The following is an 18247-nucleotide window of genomic DNA, read 5'->3' on the forward strand; positions in this document are numbered from 1 at the left end:
AACAAACAAGACAAACAAACTTGTGAGCAATATTATTAATATTATGACCAATGAAACAGTTTCACTACTTTCTGCGGTGTAGAATATTATGTTTTTTGTTCCCAATAAGAAATAAGGTCTTCCTATTAGTATCCTATTAGTTTGTAATCAGACTATGGCTTCTCCCTCAGTGAGTGTTAGTTTAGCAGCATTGGCCCCAGTGGGTGTGCCAATTAGCCTGCAGGAGAAAGCTGCAGCCTGCTGCCTCCAGTCTAATCTGATAATGGGATTACAGCACAGCACTGTGTTACCTTAGCTATAAACAGACAGACGCATGGAGACGCAGAGACAAGTCATACAGACACCAGGGATGCACAATTAATTGTGTAGAATTGTATGGCATCATTTCAGTTTCCACAATTAATAATCATAGAACAGCAATATTGAAATATTTAATGTAATTAGGAATGTCCACTGTGATTGTAAATGTCAAAATGTTAATATAAAGATACCAAATGTGCAATAAAATAATTTTGCTCCCCAAATTAAGACAAATAATCATCATTATAATGTAGAGGAAAATTGTCAAGACTTTCATTTTAGATATTCAAGACACTTCCTCACACAACACAACCTTGGTCGCTCAAATGTGTGCGTGCACAGAAGTAGCACTCTTACCCCTTGATCAAACTTAAAGAAATAGTTCACCCAAAAATGAAAATTAATTAAGTTAGAGGGCTAACTATTCCTTTAATGTGCTGAATTATTTCATTCATTTTAATTCATTCATTTCAAACGACAGAAATCTCCCAATGCTGCATCGTTCCATTATAGCCACACTGTGCTGTGATACAAGTGGCACATGCGTTGTTTTCATCCTACTCATCCACTGAGTATGGATGCGTAAACAATGCCAAATATTATGTTGTTAGATCTGTGATTGTTTTGTGATGAGCACATTTAATTGGCGAAGTAAAAGTTGCTTTAAAAATCTATGCTGCAGTGTTATAAGCAATAAATGTGTTTGATCAGGGTCATCTCAAAGTGTTTGAGCGTAGAACTCAGCACATAGGTTGCCGTGACAAAAATGCATCACAGACTAAAGGCCAACTTATGGTCCTGCATCAAAGTGTCGCCGTAGCTACCCGTAGGCGGCTACGGTGGTGCGAGCATTTATAGTTCTGCGTTGGTGATTGTGTGTGTAGACCATCAAACTGCTAAATTGCAGTGTCGTGACTTGTTAGCACGGAAGTACTTAACAGACGTAGTTGTATTTACATCCTCTGAAACCCATGTTCTGGGTTATTTCTCGCCATGAATTCAGTGACATCTGGTAATCTTTATATTTGGGAGATGAGGTATTGTATAAATGAACATAAGCCTCTTCAGCTAGTCTCTCTTCGATCTGCTCCATGTTGTCTTCACTATCAGCGGACTTTAGCCAGATGCAAAGACCTACGGCATAGCTACAGCAACACTTTGACGCAGAAGTTTAAATTGTGATCACAGCATCACACACACACCATGCTGTCAGTTGTATGTGCAAGGCACAAACAGGGAGACACACTAGGTCACAGCCTTTCACCAACGCTGCAACCTCTCAGCCACTTGCATGCAACATACAGTCCTAGTCTCTCTCACACACACACAGCAATCAGCCTGTACCCGTGCTCTAACAATTATTCTATTCTAAGCAGCTCGTCTATCACCATTTCCCATCCCCACATGAAATCACCAGCTCTCCCTCCATTACACCAACCCCTCTGTGTGTTCACTGCGGCGTCCTCTCTCCCTACCCCCCCACCCCCCTCTTTCTCATTAGCTCACTGACACGCTCACCAGTCCACACTGTCCTTTCTCTTCACACTGGCAACCCCACAAGCCTGCCTCCTTCTCTCCCCCCCCCCTCGCAATTCAGCTTGAGAAAACTTAAGTGTCCCACACATTTCTATGGAACAGAAAGTCATCTCAGCCAGCCTGCAGAGCAAGACCTGAACAAGTCTTCATGCAGTAGGCTATATGTTTAAGTCTTGGCTCCAAGCAGGGTGGGATATTACCACCAGCCACCGTCTTACTGCCTGGAAGTCTTGACTTCCAACCACTCTGGCAGGTGACCAACCAACCATCTTATGGGTCTCCTGTTCTAAAAGCCCAATTGGCTGGTTAAATAGTGAAAGCTGATGGTGAACTTTCGGATCCACGGCAGCCGAACGGCAAAAGGTTTTGCTTCCTGCCCTGGTTACAAAGTTAGACATTAGACGACACTTAAGTCTTATGCAAGGGTAAATTCAGATAAAAAAAAAGCAATGATAAAAAAAAAAAATCATTCAACAGCTGATGAAACGTACACATTTTTAGATAGTTGAATTAATGAGAAAACATTTCATAAAATTATTGAAATCAAACTACACTATTTCCATTACAAGGACAACTCAATTACTGCAATTCAGCGTGTGAAAATAACACCAGCCAAATGGTCAATCTAGATTTATAGCAGGAAAGTGTCTTTGGTCTACCAGCCACTGCAGAAGGAGTCATTTTTGGATGTTATCTATTTCATGGCTGCTAACTTTATGTCTGGTGAACTTTCAAATCCACTAGCCACTGTGGCCGGTGAACAATATTTATAGGGATGGGACAATATATCGAAATTCAATATATTGCAATACAAAGATGTGACAATACGCATCAACAGTTCACACCAGCCAGTAGAGGCCCGACAACTGCTAGAGGTGTGAGGCTGGTGTGAGACAAAAAACTGTCTGCCGTCTGCCGCAGTCCTAAACTTCAACGTGACTTTACAGGCTTGTTAGGCCACTCATGTGGGAGATTACCAATGGTCACCACCCAGATGTCAGCAAATTTTGGATACGGCTGGTAAGTCTGTCTTGTCTACCAGCCAATTTGGCAGGTAACCAATTTTGACATTTACCAGCCGCTGTAGCCTACACCCCAAAAATAAATAAATACCAATTCAGGTAGACGTGACAAAAAAAAGAAAGAAAGAACACTTTGACATTCAACAGGAAAAGCAGATCACTAGAGAAAACACAAAATAGACACATGGGAAACACTTTGAAGGTTGAAGAATAGCACTAGGCCTGCACAATTATTCTATAATTGTATATCGCAAATAGATTACACAATTAATAATCGTAGAATACTGGCATGACAGCAATAGTGAAACATTTCATGTCAGAACAGTAGTTAAGATGTTGATGTAAAATGCCAAAAGTGCAGTAAAATGAATGTGTTCCTCAAATCACTGAGACTAATTAACAATGATGATCACGATGTCTAGCCAAATATGGGGGATTTTCAGTGAAGTCATGCCTGTGCCGCCCCAGGCAGCGCAGGACTAACAGCTATTAAAGCAAGAAACCAACAGTTGCCTCTGTGGACCGTGGCTGCACTTGGATCCTGCAGGAATTGTCAGTTACATTTGCATGACTTGATCATTGCTGGCTGGCTGCTCTGCCACAGGCTACAAAAACTACTGAAGTTAAGGGACCACAAACACCAAAATATATATATAGCTGCGACAGCACACCAAGACTGGGCTGAAATGAAAAATATATCATATAAATAAGGTGAGGAGATGGCATCGAGATTCTAGCATTTCCTTTTTTAAAATCCAGTTTTAGTTTACTATCTTTGCCATAACTTTTTTTGTGTTTCTTCCCTCCACTCAGACGGCTGACCGCAGGGGAAGTGAGTGTATCTTCCCTCTCCCTCCGACTCGCTCATGCTCCAGCACCCTTAGCACCCTTGTCACCCCCCCCCCCGGCTCTTAATGTCACCATCCAGCCGTTCCAATCCACCTCCCCTGCCTTGGCCTGCCTTCCAACACTCCCTACCATTCAATACCATTCCCCCCTCTCTATGCCACCTTCAGACATCCCCCGACTCCACCCCCCACACCCTGTGGCTCCCACCCCTTGCCCCACCATCTTCTTCCTCCCCCACCCCTCACCCTCCATTCCCACCCTTCCCCCTCCCTTTCCTCCCCTCCCCAGCTCCGCTCCTTTTCCGACCATCAAGTGCTTCAGCAGATGGCTCTAGGTTGAACACCAACAACAGCGCACGGTGGGGGCCCTCCTGGAGTGCATGCACACACACACACACACACACACACACACACACACACACACACACTAGGGACAGCATCTGTTTATGAGTAGAACAACAATTGCCCATCCCCCGACAGCTACAGCTGACGGGGGGGGCGGGGGGGGTTGACCAGAAGTCAACCAAAGCAGAAGGAAAGATAAAGAAGGAAAGGCGAGTAAGAACGAGAGAAAAAGGGGGGAGGGGAACAAAGTTGCACTTGCAAATATGTGCTATGGTTTGTTTTAGCCTACTTTAGTGCCAGATGGGTGGAGCTCGCCACTCAGGAAAGAGAATGAGAAAGCTGAGACAATTACAGGAAAAGAAGTTACATTTAAGACACTTCCAACAATTGACAACTTACCTGGGTTTATGTGGATCGTCTGTATATGGTAAACACCACCCATTTCACACTAGTGCAGATTAAAACAAGTGCTAAGAATTATTTCCAGCTGCTACATGGCGTGACCCAGGTATTGCATATGTTGGCATGAGAAAGAGGCCATCATTGAAATTCAACACTGTTCCCATTCGATGTCTGAAATATTTCTGCGCCACAACAAGCCGCAACATTTTCCCCTTACCTGGAGGTCATGGGGGGTGGGGGTCAAGGGTCAGGGTTCAGGGAATGTCAACTTGCCCAGGTAGCAAGGCTATAAATATCACAGATGTGGCAGCCTGCTTGCATAATTCCTGTTTTTTGGTTTCCCATCAGATATACAGTCTATGTGGGATTCCATGTTCCGCATGGTTCTTAGATAACTCGCCATCTAATATCACAAAAAATATATCCTTTTGTTGTGCCTCCGCTTCCCAACGCCTACCAGCTCTAAAATCAGACAACATTTTCACTTTGTGACATACACATCACCAGACTGCTGAACAAGGGTCGCTTTCCAAAAATACCATAAGCTCTAAATATGGTCTTTGCTTCGTTTTAAGTCTGTAAAACAGCAATGGTGCTTTTTATAAAGTGGAGAGTTGATTCCACTAACAGCCTCGTTTTGTTTTTCTTTCTTGAGACGGGGGGAGGGCTGAGAGGGATACAGAGCAGGAGATGCAGGAGAGATGAGGAAAATAGTTTTAAAGGTCACTGGCAATGTTATGTACAGTGCGACAGGATAGTAGGTTAGCAGTGTAATAACTTGATACACGTTTTACTAGCCTACACAATAGAATACAAGATAAATTTTAGGCTGTGAGGAATATTTTAATACTTTGGGTCGCCTGGATGTCATGGTGAATAAAGTGGACTGAGCCATGTGCTATGTGCTCACAACGTTCTAGGTTTAGGTCTGACAAATGCCCTATATTGCTGTTATTCTCTCTCCCCTTTATTTCTTGCTCTATTTCTCTCTCTCCCTTACTTTCTCAACTTAAAACGCTTTGCTACATTCAGCACCTTTAAACCTACTTCTGCTCTGCTCTTGTCATACTGAGAGTGCGGCACAGGATTTCTCTCTCTCCCACCCATCTTCCCTGTCAGCCCTCTGCTGCCTGCTGTCAAATAAAGCAGAAATACCTTAAAAATAATCTTAAACTCTGTTTGGGTGCCTGGGGTTTTAGAGATTAGAAATGTGAAGCTTTACAGAACTTCATCCCGAGACCGTGTAGGAGTGTTTCTTGCTCCCGGTAGTGAGTCACGCTACGATGCCAGCAAGGATTTTCAAATTAATAGGAAACAGAATATTGATTCCATGTGTAGGCTTGTAGAAGTAGTGTTATGCACACACACACGGCGTCACATGTGCACCCAAACACACACCGACACAAACGAGCGCACGCATACACACACAATCACAAGGTTTCATCTGTCCCCCGAAGAACAAAAGCCAGAGGGTAGTCGCGTGGCTAATTTGCATGTACAACACCACGTCATTTGCATCAATTTGCATTAGCATGTTCTCACAGAGGCTGGAGTGCTGGAGGCCCCGTTCAGGAAAGTCATCGCTCAATTACGGAACGACAGCGAGGATCTCCTCAGCACAAACAGCCCAACAGCGACCGCTTTGTGAGACTGACATCGCAAGACGTTAAATTTTCAGCTAATCCGCAAGTACTCAATCACTTCAACAGCACCGTTAAGCTCGGGCTGGTTCATTTCGGGTCATGATAAGACAGGCAATATAGACTGGTATTTTTGCCTAGAAGTGCATCCCCCGCCCCTGCATCATTTGTTTCATTATTGCATGGAGCACTGATACTGAAACAGTACAGGGGAGCTCATTTGATGAACAATACTATAGAGTAGTTCCACAACTGGTGCTTTACTTTGTAGCGTTTTGTAGCATATTTATGGTCGTCAAACTTAAATCCTTTGAAATATACACAGCCTGAGTCTGCCTTACATCTTATCAGAAAATCATGCTTCACGCGGTTTATGATCATCATGTGTTCAGTTTGTATGACTGTGCTGTTTTGCTGCTAGCATGGGAGGGTGGGGCAAGTTCTGCATTAAACTATGTCCTACAGGAACACTTTCTCAGGGTATTTGCAGGTTTCAGAGAACTGAATTTAAGACCTTTTTAATTCTACCTGTAACTGAACTTCAGACCAATTTAAAAACCAAAATAATAATAAAAATAAAGCCGCTTCTGCCGTTCTGCAGTAATCAAAGAATCCTGTCATTGCATGGACAAAATAAAATAATAGACCTAACTGGGTTTAAGACATTTTAATACTTTTTAAAGCCTTAAAGTTAGATCATTTTAAGTTGTTTGCCATATTGTTTTAGAATCAAAACTATTATACCTGGGCTGGTATCCGTATTGAAGTCAAAATGTTGTGACAATGCCGATCTGTTGCTTACAGCTCACTATATCACCCACACCGATTTGATCCCATTTGCAAAGCTCAAGGCAATATTGCCCCTCTACACTGCTCCAGCAACTTGCTCATGTAACATGTAACTGTGTCCTGTCTGAGCCTGCACACTGTGCACAGGTCAACGGCATCAGGCGCTGCATTTCTGGTCCTTGGTTGTTCCGGTCTCATGATGATCTGCAGGTGTGGTTTTACTGCTCAGAGGGGCAATGGTCAACTACCTGATCCCCAACCACAGTAGCAATGGCCCTGCAACACCTTGTGAATTTGTAGCACTGCTGTATTACATCCCAAATACAATAAGATGATCTGAAATGTATTACTTCAGCAGGGAATCATCTGGTTTTACTTTACAGCTCCTCAACGTCACACACTTCTAGTGAAAACTCTTCATATCATTAGCCAAGAATGACAACATGTTTACAGAACAGTAAGCTGGGGACCACACTGAGTCGGCCAACTCAAGGTAAAAGTGAAGCTAGAGAGCACATTGTTCCACTAAAAAGAAGAGAGACGTGAATAGAAGACTATTCACAACATTGTATTGTTTACAGATCATCTTTCATTATATTATGATTAAGGATGCAACACCCTCACAAGCAGTTAAGAGTTGAGGGCTTGCATGCATAATGGGTTTCAGAGTCAGAGTGCTTAATATAGCCTATTCTTTTTTACAACATGTAATCCTGCTGGAGCCACACATGCTATGAATGTATGCATTTATGATATTAGATTGGTTTTTGATAGAAGCATCCACCAAATGGCATGTGTAGAGTGAGACATGAGTTATTTTTTTATGCAAGTGAATCCCCTTTCTAAATGAAATGAATAGAAATTTAAATTACCTCAAAAGTGACAATAAACTGTTGGCAGCAAGTTATTTATGTAACTCCGAATTCCCACTGTTGTGGAAATGCACACATTCCACCGAGCTAATGAGGGAGAAACGCATATTAGGCTTATATAAAAGGCTTATATTTTAGTTAAATGTGTCTAAAACAATGGGCCTTGTTTTAGATCAAATCAAACATGAATGATCCGTGTGAGGAAATTGCGTTTGCATACATCTGCATTTGTTTGCAAGCCATTTGATTGTTATCGTGTGGGGAAACTCAGAAGCAATAAAACTATAAATGTACTACTTTGCTCTACATGGAAAAATATTCAAATAACTAAGACAATAAGAGGTATTAATAGTGTTTCCCTTTCACATTCGTTCAGCAGCAGTCACCCCCACATACATACACACAGCTGGAAAATCCCCCCCAATGCTAGGAAAAAGTAAAGCAAACATCAACTAGCCTTATCATTTAACCCAAAACAAACTAATAGAGTAGAACAATAAAACAATGAGTCCATACATTATGATGCCAGCAGCTAAATGATTTTCAAACCCTGAGATGTACCAGAACTGATACTGGAAACAGGAATGGGATTGAACCTACCACTAAAAACAGTTAAAGGGCAAACACTGAATACGTAATATATCACATTTTTGAATGAAGTTCCCCAACACCGACAATAACAAACACCTTTGGAGACCGAGATGGGAATGTGAAAGAGCAGTGGGGTGATGGACTAGATGCCTATAATAACTATGCAAACACTTAAAAAGCCAAAACCTAATCCAGGAAATTGAAAATGATAATGGAGATAAAATAAACCAGATTCTGGACCTAAACAAAACAGATTTCATAGCGCCTTTGGAGCGGGATGATGGGCTAGTTTGTGGTCCACGGGTCTTTTGTGTGTCTGCATGTAGACCAACTGTATGGCCACAATGAGCTACACAAACACCTCTCCGCGCACAAAACAGCGGGACTCCGGCTTCTCATTTAGCGTTTTAAAACAGCAAAGCTTACTCAGCACATCGCGGCCTGGACCGACCCAGACCCTCCAATTCAATTCAAACGGAACTGCATGTGCTTACATAAGCAACAGCTGCCCCTCCCGTGTCCCCCTGACCCACACATACACACACCTTTGCTAGCCCTGTGGCTTCTAGTACACACACTGGTTTAGCTTATACATGATCCTGCTAACATCTAAAGAGAAATTACCAGAAAGCCGATGCAAACTGGCACACAGTCTTGCAAACACATGCAAACACTCAGACCATTTAAATCACATCTCATACATACTCTGAAAAGTAGTGGAGAGGTGTGTGTGTGTGTGTATGGTGGCACACTCACCTGTTATGACTCTTCAGTTTCTTTGGTGGCAACAGCTTCCAATTCCAAATCTCTAAAGTCAAAAACAAAAAGAGATAAAAGATTAGCGTGACAATCTGCAAACCGAAAACATAAACAAATCTCAGTCTACACTCCTCCACCTATTGCCAAATAAAAAACACCAAACAACAAAACATAGCCCACATCCGGGTGTTTTATTGGTTTATTATGACTTAACAGCCACTTGCCAAAACTACATCCAAGAATGTTACACAGATATGTACTCATCTGCGCCACCTGCCACAGTTAATCTGAGCTGGCAAAGAGGATTCAAATCAAATTTCTCGTGCCAATGGTTGCACAGGTTATAAGACCTGCACCTCTCCCACAAAATCTATGCAAGGCCAAACATATGTAAACAAACAGCAAGACTCAACAGTGATGGCTGCAGAACTTAAAATGTACTATTTCACCTATAGAGTGGAAATGCAGGTTGAACAAGTCAATGCACCTTCAGCCACCCCCCCACCCGAGCCCCTGCAAGGTGAATGGTGGGTGTGTGGGAGAGAGGGGGAGAGAGAGAGAGAGAGAGAGAGAGAGAGTCTCTCTCTAGGTCAGGGTTACAGCTCGGGTCCTGATCGGCCATTATCTCAGCTGTTGCCTGGCTTGCAGCTTAGCCAACATGGCTTCTCTCTAGCCTGGTATTTTTCCAATGCAGCCAAGACTAGCAAGAGCGACAATATGGCAAGCAATTACAGTCGTTGCAATTAAATTACACTTGGCCGTGCCGTATTTGCAGCAGGTTCAGACCAGTGTGAAGGCAAGTGAAACAACTGCAAAACAAGTCTTATGATAAGCCAGCAAACAAGCTGGTCTATATTTTTTGCCGACAGAGGGTGTTAAACGCGAGCCCCGGTTAAAATACAGCTTGGCAGGTAACAATACAACCACAATATCATTAACATCACATTTATAACCAAATTTTGATACTCGTGGAAAAGCAAAATTTTAAAACCCCGTTCCGTCTTCAAATTAATGAAGAGCAGTCGGACAGTCTGGGGTTACTGCCAGACAACCTGCGTCGTCTAGCTAGCTGCTAAGGTTAGCTAACAGCTACCCAACGACTACCCGGCTTTAATTCATAAATATGTATTGAAAAGCACAAGAGTCCATCAAATTCATAAACACACGTCTTATTGGTAGTCACTTATGTTGGGGCAATAATATTTTGCGAAATACAGAATGATTTCCACTCAAGATATACAGCAGAAAAAGAGCGTAGCTGGGAAAGCTATCTAGCTCCTGGAGCCATATATTAGCTAACGTTACCGTTAATACGCTCAGGTCAAGCAACCGACAAACACCAAAGTTAGCCTGTCAAACACACCTGGTTACGGCCAGTCACCTGCAGAAAATGTTTCTACATGGTCAGTCGATGTGTTTGTCGTTTTCAGAGCAAGCTGCAATGCAACTGAGCCACCTCGCTAAGTGCTACAAGGCTATCAGTAGGTTAGGTCAATCATGGCTAAACAACAGCGGGCAAACTCAACTAACTACGCCAGTCTGCTCCCCCTGCCCCCGGCTCGCTGCGTAGCTCGACGAAACGCACCGTCCCCGCACCAAGAAAACACCGTAAAAGCAACCTTACCTTATAAAGTATAAAGTGCAACAGAGTGGAAAGGAAAGCCGGCTGTAAGGCTAAAGAAATTCAACGCATTTGCAGCATCTACGAGGGGAGGCATTCGTCCTGCATGATCGCCATTTTCTTCACTCGCTAGCTAACCTTCTTTTGCTTTGCTTTGCTTTCCCCTCCTCTCTCTGCATTCACTTCAGCTCTGGCTGAGGGGGGAGAAGGGGGGCAGGAAACGCATTCACCACTTCCTCTGACAGAGAAAACCAAACACAGCCAATATTGGTGAATGGGGAAATACGAATCTATAAAAACAGTATGTTTCACTCCTGACCAGGTGAGACTGGTCTATCCCTTGTGAAATTGAACTGTAGTAATCCTATGATCAATTTCAGAATGGCGCTATACAAATATCACAGCAAAACTACAAGTCTCTATGGGAATATCATAGGAATGCTGTTGTGATTCCATAGAAGATTAAAACATGCCACCACGTATGATAAGGTCACCAGCTCACTATACACAGACACTATAAGCCCCTACAGATATATTAAAGTGATACCATAGTTGATTGAAAATGCAGTCAAGTATGATTACAGTATCACAGACACATTCTAAATTCCTATTGGGATTTTATTATTACTGGTGATTTTTCATGATGGACAGAGTACAGAGAGGATGATATTCTCCAGTTTTTTAACCCTTTCCTTTAAAAGTATTCTTGCAAAGTCTTGAGTGTAGGAGACTTAAAAGCAATACATTTTGGGCCCTTTTACCGAGCCCTGTCCTCCTCAGTTTTTTTAATCTCCAGCCACTACTGCTCTTAACAGACAGACATTGTTATTGGCTTATAATAGCATTATTTTAGAAATGTAAACAAATGTAAACAAAGTCTGTAGGTCTAAGAAGTATGTGCTGAACATCAATGTAAGAAAGGCCTAAAATGAAAAAAATCTCATATTGATAGTCAAATTACAACACTCCCATTAATTAGGTAATTATTTTGCCGTTCCTTACAGGAGAAAATGGTTAGAGCTTTAGTGTTGTGTACACCTGTGAATGCATGCACACATCTATGTGTGTGTGGTGTACTTGTTGGTGTAATGCCATTGATTTGTGTGTCAAACACGCAGACACACACACACACACACACACACACACACACACAATGTGGAGGGTTCCAGCATCTCCCTACTGTTTTCACAAGTTTGTCTTAGTCAACCATACATGGCTTTGGCCGTTATGTAAGAAAACACCTCTCAAAGGAGTCAAAAAATGAAAAAAATGTAAAATAAAATAAATACAAAATAAGAGAGAGAGAGGGGGAGAGACAGAGGGAGAGATAGAGAGATACAGAGAGAAAAAGAGAGAGAGAGATGCCTAAACAGCAGAGAAACAAATACAGTCTGGAATCTGCCAACGTTTCACCAACGAGACAAAGGCTGTTGCTACTGCTGCTTAGAGGAGAGACCTGTGTGTGTGTATGTGTGTGTGTGTGTGTGTGAGTCCACTGTCACAATGCGATGACCATTGACCCACCAACGGCAAAAACAACTCCCAACCTTGTGCACAATTTACCTCCCTTATCAGTGTGTATTTGACTGTGTGAAGGAGTGAGGGGGGAGGGAAAGAAGAAGAGTTCATCTACTGCCAAGTAATGATTTTATTTGACCAGGTAAAGACTGACAGATTAGATAATATATGGACCAGTGGGTAACCTCTCAGCACTTTAGGACGGTTGCCAAGTGCTGTCTGCTTGGGCAACAGACCAGATCTGGGTTTCCCAACTGATTCCTAGTACTGAGATTTGATTTGCTGCACTGAATGACAAAGATATGGGTATTAGTGCTATGATAGCTTTAGGGAACCAGTGCCAGTTTCACTTGCTGCCAACTTGGGTTGCCAACTTTAACCAAAAAATTGAAGGGACACTTATTTTCTCACCTTACCCTAGCACAAAAACACAGAGCAAACCATTTTTTGTATAATTTCATTAAGGAAAGCATCACTTTTCTCTTCATTTCCATTGTAAAAAACACTACAACACTACACTAGTACAACACCTGGCACTACAGTCAGAAGGCTAACTGTCCTCGGCTAGCATGAGCTAGCATAAGCCACCTGACAACTTGTAGTGTGTACAGTGTGTGTACAAAATAGTTCTAATTCTGGTCAAATTGAATATATGAGTGAGTATGAATGAAACAGTGAGCTCTACATGATTTATACAGTTTACGCAAAGCAATGTTTCAAATGCCATTATTCACTAACAGTCTTAATCAGACCTACTTTACTGAGCTAGCCGCCAGTTAGCCTTTTCCCATTGGAATGCAATTAGCTTAGCTTGAGCACGTTTGGCATTTCTGTTTCTTCTAAGATATATTATTATTACTACTGTTTCCTTTGCTTTAATCTTTTCATCCAATCCTGTCTTTGTTTTCTTTGCCTGCTCCCACTTTTCTGATAGAAACCGAAAGAATACCAATCCGTTTCCCCTCGAAAACCTCTGTTTGCTCTCCCGAACACAACATTTTTTAGTCATTTTGCTCCACAATAGACTTATGCCCGGAATTCAAGTTAGCAGTCAAAAAGAAACCAAAAGTGATGCGTATTGTGTACACTCCGTGAATATCACATATAAAGGGTTTCAATAATACATGTGGATGGTGTTGTTTTTTTCACATATGTGCATACTGTAATATGTTGGGAAGCTTTTTCTGTCTGCTGGCCTACCAAGTGACCACAGCAGAAGTTAGAAATTCTCCAGAGAGTTACTGTATGGTTGTTAGTGTGTTGTATTTCAATTTACAAATTCAGTCAACCCGACTTAACTCCTCATATCAATATTGTTTGGCTATCACAGCCAATTCCACAAGTCAACAAACCCTGTATGTTTGTGTGCGGTAGGTAGGTAGATAGGTAGGAAAGCACAAATTTGATGGCATGGCATGTTAGAGAGAGCATGCTGACATGATAGCAGGTGGTTAGGGGCAGTCTGACACACACATGCACAGACGATACCAAGTCATAGCTCATAGTCATACCTCATTCTGAAATTTACCTCTCACGCCAGACCATCTTGCAAGTTTGCCAAAGTAAAAATGAGAGATCTGGGCTTAAAAGGAACTCACATGATCTAGGTGAATGTCTGCACGCATCCGAAAATATTTGAGTCAAACTAGCATGAGATTAGGCTGGTGGAGTGCGACAAAACAGAAAAGACCAGAGATGGCCTGAACAAAGCAAAACCAGGCCAGGACAGAGGAGAGGACAGAATAGAATAGAGCAAAACAGATCAGATGAGATTTCTGTAGGTTACCGGCATCAATGACATGATAACATGGAGGTAACATCCAGAGGGTTTAAATGATGAATTTATTTAGGCATAATTGATCACAATATACAGTAGTTTCAATCTTTTATATAAAAATGAGTCAAGAATCCAATAGCCTATTGTAACCTCTGTGTGTGTGTGTGTGTGTGTGTGTGTGTGTGTGTGTGTGAGAGGGTGTGTTTACCAGGGCAGGAGGAAACAATTTTTTTGTTCGCTGGCTACACTTACAATACAGCTACACTTTTATTGTTTTACTACCCAGCTAAATGTATGTGTGTGTGTGTGTGTGTGTGTGTGTGCGTGTGTGTGTGTGTGTGTGAATAGGTTCACAGGGAGCAGGGCAATGCGGTCAGTTTGGTAATAGTCTGTGACGAGGCTGTCACCTTGACAGACAGAACAGTGTATACAGAACCAGGGCAGAGGGTTAATTATTTACACACACACACACACACACACACACACACACACACACATATACACACACACACACACACACACACACACGATTCTGCAGTATAAAGAGACTGGTTAGCTGGGCAAACACATGAACCATCCACTTACACACGCCCATGCAGGTACACATACACCCACATGTGCATCCACATGTACTGACACACAGCACACAGACTGTGATTTAGTTATGCAACTGCATAAATGTGTACACACACCTACAACCTCCTCAACGCAGTACACACACACACACACCAGCACACACACTATATGTCCCTTGTGGTGGTGGGGTGTCACAACCTCAATGTCTACACGCATGCGCGCGCGCACACACACACACACACGGGTCACAGTGATCAGCTGCAGCTGCTGGAATTAGGGAACATGTGAAAATGGAAGGACCATTGTATTGGAGGGAGAAAGAGGCATAGAAAATTGAAGTGAAATAGAAAGTAGGGGAGGAAAAGGGAAAGGCAGATAGAGGCAGGGAACAGAGAGTAAATGAGGAGAGAGAGATTATGGAAGAGAGAAGGAAGAGAGAGAGAGAGAGGGAGGGAGAGTGTGAGAGAGAGAGAGACAGACAGACAGACAGACAGACAGAAGAAGGTCAGAAAAGAGATTTGCATGTCAAGTAGTAATAGGCTTGCCCAGAGTACAGCCACGCACACTTCTAAGCTGCTGGGTTAACAATACATAGTGTGTGTGTGTGCGTGCACGTGCTCCAGTGTTTTCCCCTACCATTGAATAGGCAGGGTGAGCCAGCCAGCCGAAACTAGCTGCCCATGCCACCTGAGAGAATTGAATTTGTACAGGTTTCAAAGGAAAGCTGTAATGCTCTGCGGTCTACATGCCATTTCTTATGGAGATTTTTTCCTATCTTTAATCAAGAGCGTGGTCTTTCAATTTGAGAGCATGGTTTATTGATTTCACGTTCAGATTTTGTAATGCTTTCCCTCAAACCCTGTCCTCGCACTCAAATATCTCCTGCTTGCACTTAGATTTGCTCTGCTTCTGCTCAAACTGTATGCTTGCACTCAGATATAATGTTGCTTGCACACAGATTTCCTGCGCTCCAGCTTCAGCCCTTCTCCTCGCACTCAGGCTGCTTCTGTGCTTAATGTCTGCAATGTAACTGATTTAATTGTAGATATGTTACAGATATGATACCTGCAAGTGGGGACATGTTTACCGTATTTCCAATATGTGAAACCTTTCTGATAGAGCAGACTTTGACACAGCAACGGTAAACATCATTTGAAGAGAAGGATATATACACAACACACCAATTGCGTTTTTAAAATGTAGTTGCTCATTGAATTTACTTTTGTTTTCTACTGTCTTAATGTGTTAGCTGGCTACTTTTGCTGTTGGTACTTTTCCCATTCCTAAACACTAAAATACAGGAAGAAAATGAAACACGGCGGCGTCCATTTTGTTGTTAGTTGCCTAGCAACAATGTTCCCATAACGTACAACACTTGAAAGCCAAGCATATTATCATGGATGTATTCTTATGCCGCAAATATGACTTAACCAATTCAATTTGAAGGAAGTAATAGCACCATTAAAATAAAAAACTTACTTGAGGTCCTTGACTTTGGCGGTCCATATTGGCCAGTGATCCGCGAGACTCCCGCTCCGGAGTCATGAAGGTGACGTTGTTTTCTCCTCTAGCACACCGTCGGGAGGCCGGTGTGCTATACGGCTACTATTTTATGTAGCTATTATAGTAAAAGGAAAAAGTACAGGCGCTGGTATATATATTAACTGTCCTTTTATTCCAAAAGTCGTATTTAATAAAGCCCCGGAGGGCGGGAGTGGATGAACCCGGTTAAACAGTGACCGCCCGTACGGGACGCTCTAAGAAGTAAAGCGAACGCACCCGCAACGAGGCAGGGATCATTTCATTGGTCAACACTACACCTGGCATTCTATTGGTTGGGGAATTTTGACAGGGTTGTTGCACAAAAAATCCGAGAGCAGAGCAGAAATCCGAGAGCAGACGTTTCACGAGCGCACAGAAGCAGCCTGAGTGCGAGGAGAAGGGCTGAAGCTGGAGCGCAGGAAATCTGTGTGCAAGCAACATTATATCTGAGTGCAAGCATACAGTTTGAGCAGAAGCAGAGCAAATCTAAGTGCAAGCAGGAGATATTTGAGTGCGAGGACAGGGTTTGAGGGAAAGCATTACAAAATCTGAACGTGAAATCAATAAACCATGCTCTCAAATTGAAAGACCACGCTCTTGATTAAAGATAGGAAAAAATCTCCATAGTTTCTGAGGCCTTTTCCATCAGGAGGAGAAAAAAAGTAAATGGGAAAGTTGATGTTGCTCAACTCCATTCTTCACTGCTCCTTGCTGTCTAATCCTAATCATCTATCACTCTCTCACGTTTGCCCCCCCCCCATTTCTTCCACGACAGTCCCTTCATTTTTCACATTGTCAAACCCCCCTCACCTCATTATTTTCTCCCTGCCTCTGCCCTCCTCCCTCGCTTTAAACAACTCTCTCTCCCATTTCCAATCTCTCTTTTCTAGCCCATCAGAGCTCTCTCCCACATTCAAGCACACAAGTACACAAACACACACGCGCGTAAGTGCACCGACACACACATACACACACCAATGACTCACGAGCTGTCAACCTGTCTTTCTCTCTATTTCGGTTTCTCTCCCTTTCTTTCGTTGTTTCTCTCGCTCTTTCTCTCTCTGTGTTCTCTTTTCCCATGTTATGTTTCCATCTAACTGTCGAGCGAAAGTTAAGGAAACTTTTGAAATGTCACAAAAAATAAGATGCAAATGCATTTCGCCAAGCTGGGTTGAAGGGAATAAATAGACATGAATTAAAAACAAAAACATTCACAGGAAAAATGGAAAGCGTCTTTCAAGAATTTATTCATTTGTCCTAAGTGTCAGTTGGGCATATTTCAGGTATATGAAGATGAATGCACTAACTAATTGTCATTGACCTTATTCACACGTCGGCCATTTTGAACTTGCGGTTGAGAAACTTTACCCGGGAGATTGGCATAAAACTAGCGTTACTTCAACACATAAGTGAGGAGTTTTAGACAACAGTTATCAAATTAGCTAGCAGTCTAGTAAGGAACAACAACTTGTAGGCCTACAGTTTGAATTTAGCAGGGATGTTGCTTACTAGCTAGTTAGCTACTATAGCTAGCTACCTAGGCTAGATTCTGGTAGCTAGCTATAGTAGGCCAAATATATAGGACTACCACTACTACTAGGACTACCTTAAAATGTGAACTTACTGTATATCTCTCTGGATTCTTGAGATTCATTCATTTTAAAGACGTTTTTCAGTAGGGAATGTGTGAGTGAAATGATAAATATTTGTTAGATTCCTGACGTTTACGATGCTAATCTTGGTACACAACAGTAGGACAGACTGAGCTGTACTTGCTCTTCAGGAGAGTTTCCCACCCAAGGGTGACGTAAGTTCAAAATGGCCACCCCGGGAATAAGGCCACTTTCAAATGTTTTGCAATGAGATTGAACCAAGCCTGCATCATAATTTTTTAAACAAATGCGCTTGTATCATTTATCATATTACTTTATTGTCAAAAAACTTTTCCCCCTCAAGTGAGTGCGAAGACTCTTTTGCAAAGTTGTGGAAATTTTATCTAAATGTGACGTTTCCATTCGCTGTTCTAATTTCATACATCATAATTCACATGAAAACACTTGGATGGAAACCCAGCGACTGTCTCTCTCCCAGCTTCTCTCTCTCCATCTC

General features: G+C 42.4%; 1 protein-coding gene across 5 annotated transcripts in view; it reads right to left on the reverse strand.

Moving 5' to 3' along the window:
• Nucleotides 1-10856, reverse strand: part of LOC139921862 (trinucleotide repeat-containing gene 6A protein-like) — a 43725-nt gene extending 32869 nt beyond the window's left edge. For 4 of the 5 annotated variants that reach the window (XM_078284897.1, XM_078284895.1, XM_078284896.1 and 1 more), the window contains exons 1-2: nucleotides 10729-10856; nucleotides 9102-9153 (exon numbers count right to left, since the gene is read on the reverse strand). The gene's annotated coding sequence lies outside the window, so the exon portion shown is untranslated. Of the gene's footprint in view, nucleotides 1-9101; nucleotides 9154-10467; nucleotides 10547-10728 lie in introns of those variants that run through there. The other variant, XM_078284894.1, reaches the window with a different exon arrangement.
• Between the last annotated feature and the right edge of the window lie 7391 nt (nucleotides 10857-18247).

This window comes from Centroberyx gerrardi, chromosome 7 (assembly GCF_048128805.1).
Source record: "Centroberyx gerrardi isolate f3 chromosome 7, fCenGer3.hap1.cur.20231027, whole genome shotgun sequence".
NCBI lineage: Eukaryota > Metazoa > Chordata > Actinopteri > Beryciformes > Berycidae > Centroberyx > Centroberyx gerrardi.